Genomic DNA, 12,363 nt, shown 5'->3' with positions numbered 1-12,363 from the left:
ATATCTATCTGCAAGACCTCATTACTGCATTTTTCTGAAAAATTCAATTTTTTTCAGTATGATAATATTTTAAAATACATGATTGCCTAAGTTTTCATCAAAATTATAATTTAGAGTTTATATATTGGAAATTGTTGACATATCCAATTGACTCTTCTGTGTAGAACATTTATGTTTTTTCCTTTTAAATAGTCTTTATTATTTTTTAGAGCAGCTTTAAGTTCACAGCAATATTGAGCAGAAAGCACAGAGTTCCCATATAACCCCTGCCCCACAAATGCATATATAGCCTCCCCCGCTATCAACACCCACACAAGCATGGTACGTTTGTTACAGTTGATGAACTTAGACTGACATCATTATCATCCAACATTCATAGTTTACCTTAGGGTTCACTCTTGGTGTTGTACGTTCTCTGGGTTTTGGCAAATGTAAAATGACATGTATCCATCATTACATATTATACGGAATAGTTTTGCTAGACCACAAATCCTCTGTTCTCTATATATTCACCTTTCCCAGCAACCACTGATCTTTCTACTGTCTCCATAGTTCTGCCTTTTCCAAAATGTCATATAATTGGAATTATATAGTACTTAGCCTTCTTAGATTGGCTTCATTTCACTTGATAGCTCATTTCTTTTTAGTGCTGAGTAATATTCCATCATTTGGATGTACCACAGTTTATCCATTCACCTACTGAAGGACACCTTGGTTGCTTCCACTTTTTGGCAATTGTAAGTAAAGCTACTATAAACACAGTGTGCGGTTTTTTTGTGTGGACATATTTTTCAGCTCAGTTGGGTAAATACCAAGGATTTGTTTCATTTTGTAAGAAATCACCAAACTGTCTTCCAAAGTGGCTGCACCATTTTTCATTCCCACCAGCAATGAAAGAGAGTTCCTATCACTCTACATCCTTGCCAGTATTTGATGTTGTCCATGTTCTGGATGTTGGCCATTTTAATAGGTGTGTAGTGATATCTTGCTGTTTTAATCTGCATTGCCCTGAGGACATAGGATGTGGAGCATCTTTTCATATGCTAATTTCCCATCTCTGTGTGTGTGTGTGTGTGTGTGTGTGTGTGTGTGTGTGTGTGTATGTTCTTTGGTGAGGGACCAGTCATGCCTTTTTCCCATTTTTAAATTGAGTTTTTGTCATTGTTGAGTTTTAAATGTTCTTTGTATATTTTGAACAACAATCCTTTATGTCTTTTTGTTTATCCTTTTTGTCTTTTGCTAATATTTCAGTCTGCAGCTTGTCTTCTCATTTTCTTGACATTCTGTTTCACAGAGCAGACGTTTTTAATTTTCATAAAGTCAAACTTATCAATTCTTTCTTCAGCTTATCAGTTCTTTTTTTTTTTTCCCATGGATCATGCCTTTGGTGTTGTATTTTAAAAATCACCACCATGACCAGTGTCACCTAGGTGTTCTCTTCTAGGAATTTTATAGTTTTACGTTTTACATTTAGGTCTATAGTCTATTTTGAGTTAATTTTTGTGAAGGGTACAGAGTCTGTGTCTAGATTAATTTTTTTGCATGTAAATGTCCAATTGTTCCAGCACCCTTTGTTGAAAAGATTATCTTTGTTCCATTGTATTGCCTTTCCTCTTTTGTCAAAAATCAGTTGACTGTCTTTATATGGGTCTATTTCTAGGCTTTCTATTCTGTTTCATTGATTTGTCTGTTCTTTCACCAATATCACACTGTCTTGAGTACTATAGTTTCATAGTAAGTCTAAAAGTCAGGTAGTGTCAGTCCTCTGATTTTGTTTTCCTTCAATATTGAGTTCTCTATTCTGAGTCTTTTGCCTCAGTGTATAAACTTTAAAATCCCTTTGTTGATTTCCACAAAATAACTTTCTTGAATTTTGTTTGGGATTGTATTGAATGTATAGATTAAGTTGGGAAGAACTGACATCTTGACAATATTTTTTCCTATCCATGAATATGGAATATCTCTCTGTTTATTTAGGTCATCTTTGATTTCTTTCACTAGAGTTTTGTAGTTTTCTTCATATCCATCTTGTACATATTATGCTAGATTTATACCTAAGTATTTCATTTTGGGAGGTGCTAATGTAAATGTTAATGTGTTTTTATTTTCAAATTCTACTTGTTTATTGCTGCTATAGTAAAGCAATTGACTTTTGAATATTAACCTTGTGTGCGGCAGCCTTGCTATAATCATTTAGTAGTCCAGGAGGGTTTTTTTGGCAATTCTTTTGGATTTTCTACATAGATGATTATATCATCTGTGAACAAAGACAGTTGTATTTTTTCCTTCCCAATCTGTATTCCTTTTATTTCCTTTTCTTGTATAATTGCATAATTGGAATTTCCAATACAAAGTTTAAAAGAAGTGGTGAGAGGGGACATCCTTGCCTCATTCCTGATCTTAGCAGGAAAGCTTTGGGTTTCTAACCATTAAGTGTGATGTTAGTGGTAAATTATTTTGTAAATTTTTTTTATCAAGTTGAGGAACTTATGCTTTATACTTTGCTTGCTAAGATTTTTTTTTAATCATGGATGAGTGAATTAATTAGTCAGGGTTCTCCAGAACCCATATATATATACATATATATGGTTATGGAGGCCAAGAAGTACCAAGATATTCTGTCTGCAAGGTGGAGAACCAGGAAACACTGGTATAATTCAGCCTAAGTCCAAAGGCCTGAGAATTGGGAAGCTAGTGTTATAAGTCCCGATTTGAGTGTAAAAGTTCAAGAACCAGGAGTGTGGATATCTGAGGGCAGGAGAAGATGGATGTCTCAGCTCAAGCAGAGAGAGTGAATTTTTCCTCCCTCCACCTTTTTGTTCTATTTGGGCCCTCAAAGGATTTGATAATGCCCACCCACACTGGAGAGGGTCATCTACTTTCCTCAGTTCACCAATGCAAATATTAAGCTCTTCCAGAAACACCCTCACAGACACACTCAGAAATAACGTTTTACCAGCTAACTGGGGCATCCCTTAGCCCAGTCAAGTTGACACATAAAGTTAGCTGTCATAATGGGTGCTGGATTTTGTCAAATGCTTTTTTCTGCATCTATTGATATGATCATGTGATTTTTCTTCTTTTGCCTGTTGATCTGATGGATGATATTAATTCATTTTTGAATGGTGAACCAGCCTTGAATACCTGGGGGTAAATCCCACTTGGTCATGGTATATAATTCTTTTTATACATTTTTGGATTCGATATGCTAATATATTGAGAATTTTTTCATCCATGTACATGAGAGATTTTGGTCTGTAATTTTCTTGTAGTGTTTCTCTCTGGTTTTGGTATTAGGGTAATATTGGCCTCATAGCATGAGTTAGGAAATATTCTCTCTTCTTTATCCTCTGAAAGAGATTGTAGAAAATTGGTGTAACTTCATCCTTAAATGTTTGGTAGAATTCACCAGTGAACTCATTTAGGTCTGGTGCTTTCTGTTTTGGAAGGTTATTAATTATTGATTCAATTTCTTTACAATATAGGCCTATTCAGATTGACTTATTTCTTTTGTGAATTTTGCTCCATTTCATCTAGATTATCAAGTCTGTGGGCATAGAATTGTTCATAGCATTCCTTTAGTATCATGTTAATGTCCATGGGTTCTGTAGTGATATCTGCTCATTCATTTCTGATATTAGTAATTTGTTCATCTCTCTCTTTTTTTTAGTTAGCCTGGATAGAGGCTTATCAATTTTATTGATCTTCGCAAAGAAACAGCTTTTGGTTTTGTTGATTTTCTTTATTGGTTTACTATTTTCAATTTTATTGATTTCTGCTCTAATTCTTACTATTTCTTTTCTTCTGCTTACTTTGGATTTAATTTGCTCTTTTGCTAGTTTCCTAAAGTGGGAGCTTAGATTACTGATTTTATTCTTTTCAAATAAATTGCTATAAATTTCCTTCTAATCATTGATTTTGCTATATCCTGCAAGTTTTGATAAGTTATATTTTAATTTTCACTTAGTCTGGAATATTTTAAAATTTATTCTGAGATTTCTTCTTTGACCCATGTGTTATTTAGAAGTGTGTTTTGTTTGTTTGTTTTTGTTTTTGTTTTTGCGGTACAAGGGCCTCTCCCGTTGCAGAGCACAGGCTCCGGATGCGCAGGCGCAGTGGCCATGGCTCATGGACCCAGCCGCTCCGCAGCATGTGGGATCCTCCCGGACCGGGGCACGAACCCATGTCCCCTGCTTCGGCAGGCGGACTCTCAACCACTGCGCCACCAGGGAAGCCCGAAGTGTGTTGTTTAATCTCAATGTATTTGGGGATTTTTCAGCTATCTTTTTGTTACTGGTTTCTAGTTTAATTCCACTGTGGCCAAAGAGAATATATCGGTTTCTATTATTTTAAATTTGTTAAGATGTATTTTATGGCACAGAATGTCATCTATCTTGGTGTATGTTCCATGTGAGCTTGTGAAGAATGTGTGTTCTGCTGTTGTTGGATGAAGCATCCTATCCATTTCGATTATACCCATTTGATTGATGGTGCTATTGAGTTCAACTATGTACTTACCAATTTTTTGCCTGCTGGATCTGCCCATTCCTGATAGAGGGGTATTGAAGTCTGTAACTGTAAGATTGGATTCGTCTATTTCTCCTTGAAGTTCATAAGTTTTTGCCTCATGTACTTTGATGCTTTGTTGTTAGGCACTTACACATTAGGGATTGTTATATCTTCTTGTAGAATTTACCTCTTTATCATTACGTAATGCCTCTCTTATCCCTGGTAATTTTCCTTGCTCTGAACTCTGCTCTGTCTGAAATTAATGTAAGTACTCTAGCTTTCTTTTGACTGGTGTTAGCATGGTTTATTCATCACTTTACTTTTCATCTATATGTGTCTTTATATTTAAAGTGGATTTCTTATAGACAATGTATAGTTAGGTCTTGTTTTTTGATTCATTGTGATTTTTAAACTCTTTTAGTTGGTGTATTTGGACCATTCACATTTAAAATGATTATTGATATGGTTGGATTAATATCTACCACATTTGTTACTATTTTCTATTTTTTGCCCTTGTTATTCCATCTTTCTCTTCTACATTTTTTCTATCATTTGTGGTTTTCATTGAACATTTCATATGATTCCATTTTCTCTTTTCTTAGCACATTAATTACCTTTCTTTTTTCCTTCCTTCCTTCTTTCTTTCTTCCTTCCTTTCTTTCTCTTCCTTCCTCCCTCCCTCCTTCTCTCCCTCTCTTCCTTTCTTTCTTTCCTTTCTTTCTTTCTTTCTTTTCTTTCTTTCTCCTTTTTTTACTTTTTCTTAGTTATTGCCCTAGAGCTTATAATACACATTTACAACTAATCCAAGTCCACTTTCAAAGAACACTATTCCATGTAGCAGGTAGTGCAAGTACCTTATAATAACAAAATATTTCTCGTTCCTCCCTCCTTTGGAACATTGCTGTCAGTCATTTCATTAATCACCAAATACATTGTTACTATTATTATTTTAAACAAACTGTTACCTGTTAGATCAATTAAGAATAAGAAAAATCAAAGTTTTTATATTTACTTCTCTTATTCCTTCTCTAATACTTTCTTTCTTTATATAGCTCTAAGTTTCTGACTTTTACCATTTTCCTTCTCTCCAAAGAATTTCTTTTATGTTTCTTGCAAGCAGGTCTACTGGCTACAAATTCCCTCAATTTTTGTTTGTCTGAGAAAGCCTTTATTTTTCCTTCCCTCTTGCAAGATAATTTTGCAGGATATAGGATTCTAAGTTGTTAGGTTTTTTTTTCTTTTTTCTCAGTATTTTATATATTTCACTCCACTCTTTCCTTGCTTTCATTGTTTCTGAGGAAAAGTCAGATGTAATTCTTATCTTTGCTCCTCTATAGGTAAGGTGATTTTTCCTCTGGCTTCTTTCAAGATTTTTTTTTTCTTCTCAATTTCTGACTGTCTGTAGTTTGAATATGATATGCTTTGGTGTGGTTATTATAAAATTTTTTGTGGTTATTTTACCTGTTTTTCTCTGAGCTTCCTAGATCTGTGATTTGGTATCTGACATTAATATGGGATAATTCTTATCATTATTGCTTCAAATATTCCTTCTATTCCTTTCTATTTTTCTTCTGTTATTTCCATTTTATCTATCTATCTATCTATAATATATATATGTTCTGTTATTTTTTTTTCAGTCTTTTTTCTTTACTTTTCAGTTTTGGAAGTTTTTCTTGACATATTCTGAAGCTAAGAGATTCTTTCCTTTGCCATGTCCAGTCTCTTCATTTCTGTAGCAGTGTTTTTTATCTCAAGCATTTCTTTCTGATTCTTAGAATTTCTATCTCTCTTCTCACGTTGCCCATCTGTTCTTGCATGCTGTCTATCCATTAGAGCTCTTAGCATGTTAATCATAGTTATTTTAAATTCCCAGTCTGATAATTCCAACCTCCCTGCCTAAGTCTGGTTCTGATGCTTGCTCAGTCTCTTCAAACTGCTTTTTACCTTTTAGTATGCCTTGTAATTCTTTATGTCATTGTTATTGAAAGCCACTTATGATGTACTGGGTAAAAGGAACTCCCATAAATCTGTCTAGTATGGATGTGGTGGTAATTTGTGGAAGGAGGGGAAGCATTCAATAGTCCTATATTAGGTCTTTAGTGACTGTGCCCCAGGGCTGTGACCTTCACAGGTGCCTCTCAGACCTCCCACTTCCCCCTTAGATGGGACAGGATGGCTGGAGGGCACTGGACTTGGGTATTTCCCTTCCCCCAGGCTGGCTAGGCTCTAACAAGATACCAAGAGCTTAGGCTCTGGAAAAATTGTTTATCTCCAGGGCGGGCCTTGTTAAAAAGAACAGAATGCTCTGGCATATTTCAAAATGGTTACTTTCCCCCTCTCTCTGCCAGAAAGTTGAGGGGACTTTTTTCTGTTATATCCACTGAGAGACTGTGGTAGAACTTCTGGAGGTAAAACTCACAGAATTGCACTGCCTGCACTGGAGCCCTTTTAACTCACAGGCTTGTCTGCACTGAGCCTCCTGCAGTGCATCAGTTACAGCTCACATTTTCTACCCTGGTACTAGTATTTTCTCCTCTGGTAAGTTGAGATTGTCTGTGTCCTCCTTCCTGTCTCTCCAATTTTGGGGGCTGTAGTTTGCCCTGTGACCTCACTTCTCTGTCAGATCTGAGAAGAGTTATTGATTTTTTAGTTTGTTCAGCTTTTCATTAAAAAACTCCATTAAGGTGGAGTAGGGACTTCTGAGGTCCTTACATGCTGGACCAGAAACTGGAAGTCTACCATTTTCAATGACATTTTAAACTGCTGGATTATTCAGTTCTAAAATCATTCTCCCTCTGCACTGCCTTTTATATGAGCTAATTAATATCCGTAGTTTTTAAGCCAGTTTGAGTTTCCTGTTATTCAGTGTCAAAAGCATCCTAATAAAGTACCATTGACCATCAAAATGAAACAAACAAAACCCCTCACTACTACATGAAGAAGCTTTAATTAGTATAAGTACAGAAAAAAAGACCAAGTGTTCATAACTCATGTCGAGAATAACTCAGCAATGTATTTCATTGAGGAAAAAAGCTAATGTACTCTCGAAGTTTATTCAAATAGGTTTGAAATACTATGTTTTATCTTTTTAAATTACTTTAAAAAGTTAATTAGCAGAGTTCATGGCTGACCCTGTGGGTACATTTTAAGGTATAAGCTGTTTTGTTCATGGCTGTATTTCAGTGCCTTACACAGCACTTTGCACCCAGTCAGTACTCAGTAAATTTTTGTTGAATAAACCAATTTTGAACATTAATTTTGTTGAATAAATTAATTTTGTTGAATAAATTGAAATTAATTTTACAAAGAAGTTCAATAAAATGTAAAATTACAGCTTATTAGTCTTGATAAGTTTCCTTACAGCAGATAAAGGCAACTAAATCACATCTTTGACCTGTCTGAGCCTCATCTTAGTGTAACAGATGCACACATTTATTGCTCTACATGAAGGTGATGACACCAATCTCAGGGTGTGAAGGTTGCTGATTGCAGACCAAGTAAGGCCCCCAGAAAAGACAACTCCTTGTAAGTGATTCCACTTGACACTTGCTTGATGGCTATCAGAATGCTTCACTCTCCAGGGAAATACATAAAGGCATCAGACTTTTGTATCATTTTTTTCAAAGGAGGTTTGAAATCTCTTGTTCCAGAATTACTAAAACAATTTCCATATCTTCCTTGCTTTTCTGTGTTTAGACTTCAGAGAAAGCCAGCTGGGTTAAAGATTCCTAAGAACCAAAAATGAAGGGATACATTAGTTAGCTAAAATGGCTTTCACAATGTGTATAAACCAACACAAATTGCTTTAGCCAAATCTGGATACTCATATATTCAGGTTTCTAATTGCAGAATTTTGATCATCAAAATCTAAAGAAGTGAGGAATCCAAAGAGGCATTTCAAAGGCATGGGAAAATGGCTCTTTGGAGGAAAGACTGGACTTGAATTTCAGAGCCCAACTCAGGTTTCCTTAAAATTTCCATTACTGTAACTTTTTCCTAACCTGTGGTTAATCAAGGAGGGATCCCAGGGTTTTTTTTGTTTGTTTGTTTTATAAATTTATTTATTTATTTTTGGCTGCATTGGGTCTTCACTGCTTCACGTGGACTTTCTCTATTTGCAGTAAGTGGGGGCTACTCTTCATTGCAGTGCACGGGCTTCTCACTGCAATGGTTTCTCTTGTTGCAGAGCACGGGCTCTAGGTGCGCAGGCTTCAGTAGTTGTGGCATGCAGACGCAGTAGTTGTGGCTCGTGGACTCTAGAGCGCAGGTTCAGTAGTTGTGGCACACGGGCTTAGTTCCTCCGCAGCATGTGGGATCTTCCCGGACCAGGGCTCGAACCCGTGTCCCCTGCATTGGCAGGCAGATTCTCAACCACTGTGCCACCAGGGAAGGCCCCAAACACAGTGTTTCTATGACCATGTGAAATAAAGCTGCATTCTTAATTGCTTACTTTAAAAAACTAGCTGCTTATGTAAGCATTCTGTTTTCCAAATACATAACCCCACAATTTTCATACCCTTTCGGACCTGACACTAGGCACGCTTTCACCCCCTTACTGATTACCTTACTAGCAAGTTAATAAATTTTGACATGTGCTCAAGATCAATTTGTCTAAGAAAATTTGTAGCAGAAGGTGTAGTTAAAGTGGGTGGAAAATGATTAGACCACAAAAGCCAGTCCTGATCCAAACTCAGTCACAGGCTATGGATGACAGCTTTTTGTCTTACAGTTTTAAAACATTTAAAAATTTATTATTACAGATTTTTAGGCACATAGTTTAAATCAAACATTTTTCAATGGAAAACATGAATCCTCCAATGCCAACACCCTATTCTCCCATTTTCCCTCCCCAGACGCAAGCTCTTTAAAATATCTGAGCTGATTCTTTTAGTATTTACCTTCATATCACTGAATAACATACTTCTATTACTATTTTTCAATTTTTTAGTTCTTAGTATTTTCTATTGACTACTCACTATGGAAGATAAAAATTTATCTCTTTCTATATATCCCTTGCCCCCAGTGTGCTTTCGCACACACACACACCCAATTCTCTTCTCATATGCAAACATAATAATTTTGGTTAGAACAATATTAGGTATTTATATTATTACACTCCAGGCAGAGTCATACATTGTACTGTGATTTACTTCCTTGCAAAATGCTTTGTTTTCCTTTGAGTAAATAATTGACTTTTGTCTGTCTGCTTGCTTACTTATTTGTGACCCAAAACTTTCAACTGTCTTAACCTATCTCAAGATGTTAGATACATCTTTTTTTTTTAACGTCGTTTATTGGAGTATAATTGCTTTACAATGATGTGTTAGTTTCTGCTTTATAACAAAGTGAATCCGTTATACATATACATATGTCTCCATATCTCTTCTCTCTTGCGTCTCCCTCCCTCCCACCCTCCCTATCCCACCCATCTAGGTGGTCACAAAGCACCAAGCTGATCTCCCTGTGCTATGTCGCTGCTTCCCACTAGCTATCTATTTTACGTTTGGTAGTGTATATGTGTCCATGCCACTCTCTCACTTTGTCACAGCTTACCCTTCCCCCTCCCCATATCCTCAAGTCCATTCTCTAGTAGGTCTGTGTCTTTTTTCCCGTCTTGCCCCTAGGTTCTTCATGACCTTTTTTTTTTTTTCTTAGATTCCGTATATATGTGTTAGCATACGGTATTTGTCTTTCTCTTTCTGACTTACTTCACTCTGTATGACAGACTCTAGGTCTATCCACCTCATTACAAATAGCTCAGTTTCGTTTCTTTTTATGGCTGAGTGATATTCCATTGTATATATGTGCCACATCTTCTTTATCCATTCATCCGATGATGGACACTTAGGTTGTTTCCATCTCCGGGCTATTGTGAATAGAGCTGCAATGAACATTTTGGTACATGTCTCTTTTTGAATTATGGTTTTCTCAGGGTATATGCCTAGTAGTGGGATTTCTGGGTCATATGGTAGTTCTATTTTTAGTTTTTTAAGGAACCTCCATACTGTTTTCCATAGTGGCTGTATCAATTTACATTCCCACCAACAGTGCAAGAGGGTTCCCTTTTTTCCACACCCTCTCCAAGATACATCTTTAAGATGCTTCTCAAAGGGTGATGTCACTTTCGTCTTCTTTAAGATGTCTCTCCTGAAGCCTTCTGACCTGTTCCAGTATGGTTGAGTTGTCCTCTGCACTCAGCCAAAGCAAAAATACTTTCCTATCCCTTTACCAAACGTTCTTGAAACCAGGCAAATTAACTTACTACTTATTTCAGGAAGTACATGCTCTAAGTGAACGAACTAACATAGTTTATTTATCAGGACTCATGACTTGCTCATCAGGGCTTTCCAAGAACCTTCCTTCACGGTGCCCAATGATCCAAAGCCATTATGTCTTGAACTTTGCCCACCCAATCACCCCCTCACCTTGCAAGACCCTCCTTAAAATCACTCAGCTCAGGCCCTAAAACCTCAGGCCCTATCCTTCTCTGATTTCCCCATTTTTGAGACATTACTAAGTTTCTGTGAAAATGATTTTCTCCCTTACTGCAGCAGTCCTAATGGACTTAGTCTATCCAATCAATAGGTGTTTCCAGCGGTAGTTTGAGAGATCAACAGTCAGCAGCTGTTACCCTGAGATTTTTATCATCTTGGGGGTTCTCTTTGCTTCTTTTCTGTCACGGTCATACTTTACTTTTATTTTATTTATTTTTTTTGGCCACGCCACGCAGCATGCGGGATCTTAGTTCCCCGACCAGTGATTGAACCTGTGCCCCTTCAGTGGAAGCGTGGAGTCCTAACCACTGGACCGCCAGGGAATTCCCAATCATGGTCATACTTTAAACAAGATTATAGTAAATCAATTAGGAATGGTATGAGCTGCAAGTAAGAGAAAACCTAACTAGAGTGACTTAAAGAAATAGTTACTTTTTCTCACACAGTTAGAGAGAGGCATTTACAGGCATTGGTTGAGAGCTCCATGATGTCAGGGTCAACCACCTCTGTGATTCTCTTACCCTTCCTTCTGGACTAGAAGATACCTTTGTAGCCATTATATCTGAATGTAGAGCAGGGAGACAAGGAAGGGGACACAGGCATGACGTCTTTGTTCATCAGGAAAGCCACAGAAGCAACACAGCATCCTCTTTTGTCTCATTGACCACATCTGCATCCCAGGCTCCCCCTAGAAGAAGGTAGGGTGCATTCAGCTACCCAGTCTCTATAACAATGACTCATAGAGCTTTGTATTGCCTGAACATTATTTTAAACCTTCATGTCTTACACATTTGTTTTCTCTACCTGGAATACCCTTCACTCCATTTTTCTGCCCATAGAAATCCCCAACTGTCCTTCAAGTATTTGCTCAAATTGTATTTCTTCATGAAGCCTCTCTTGAACACTCACGGTCAGAACTAATTTCTCCTTCCAATGCACTCACAACTTACCTCTGTAAACAACAGCATTTCACACACTCTGCTTACTGGTTCACCATATAACACCATTGCTGTTTCCCTAATAAGCAGTTAGGTTATTTCCAATGTTTCACTGTTACATACAGTGCTGCAGAGAACCTCTTCTGCAAATCTCCTTAGCTCCAAGTGTCTTTTGCTACCTAGGTGGACCCCTAGAGATGGGATTGTTGGCCATAGTATTTTATATTTTTGCTTTTAATTGATACGACTAAAGTGATCAACCTTACATTTCCATCAGCCATTTATGAGTACTTGTTTACCCAAAATCTTATCCATGCTTGATCTTATCAAAATTAATTATTTTCCAACTTAAAGGAAAGCAATGGTATTTCATTTTTTGTTTTAACTTGAATTTCTTTTTAAAAATTGAAGTATAGTTGATT

This window comes from Hyperoodon ampullatus, assembly GCF_949752795.1.
Source record: "Hyperoodon ampullatus genome assembly, chromosome: 3".
Lineage (NCBI taxonomy): Eukaryota > Metazoa > Chordata > Mammalia > Artiodactyla > Ziphiidae > Hyperoodon > Hyperoodon ampullatus.
This window is presented reverse-complemented; position numbering follows the sequence as displayed.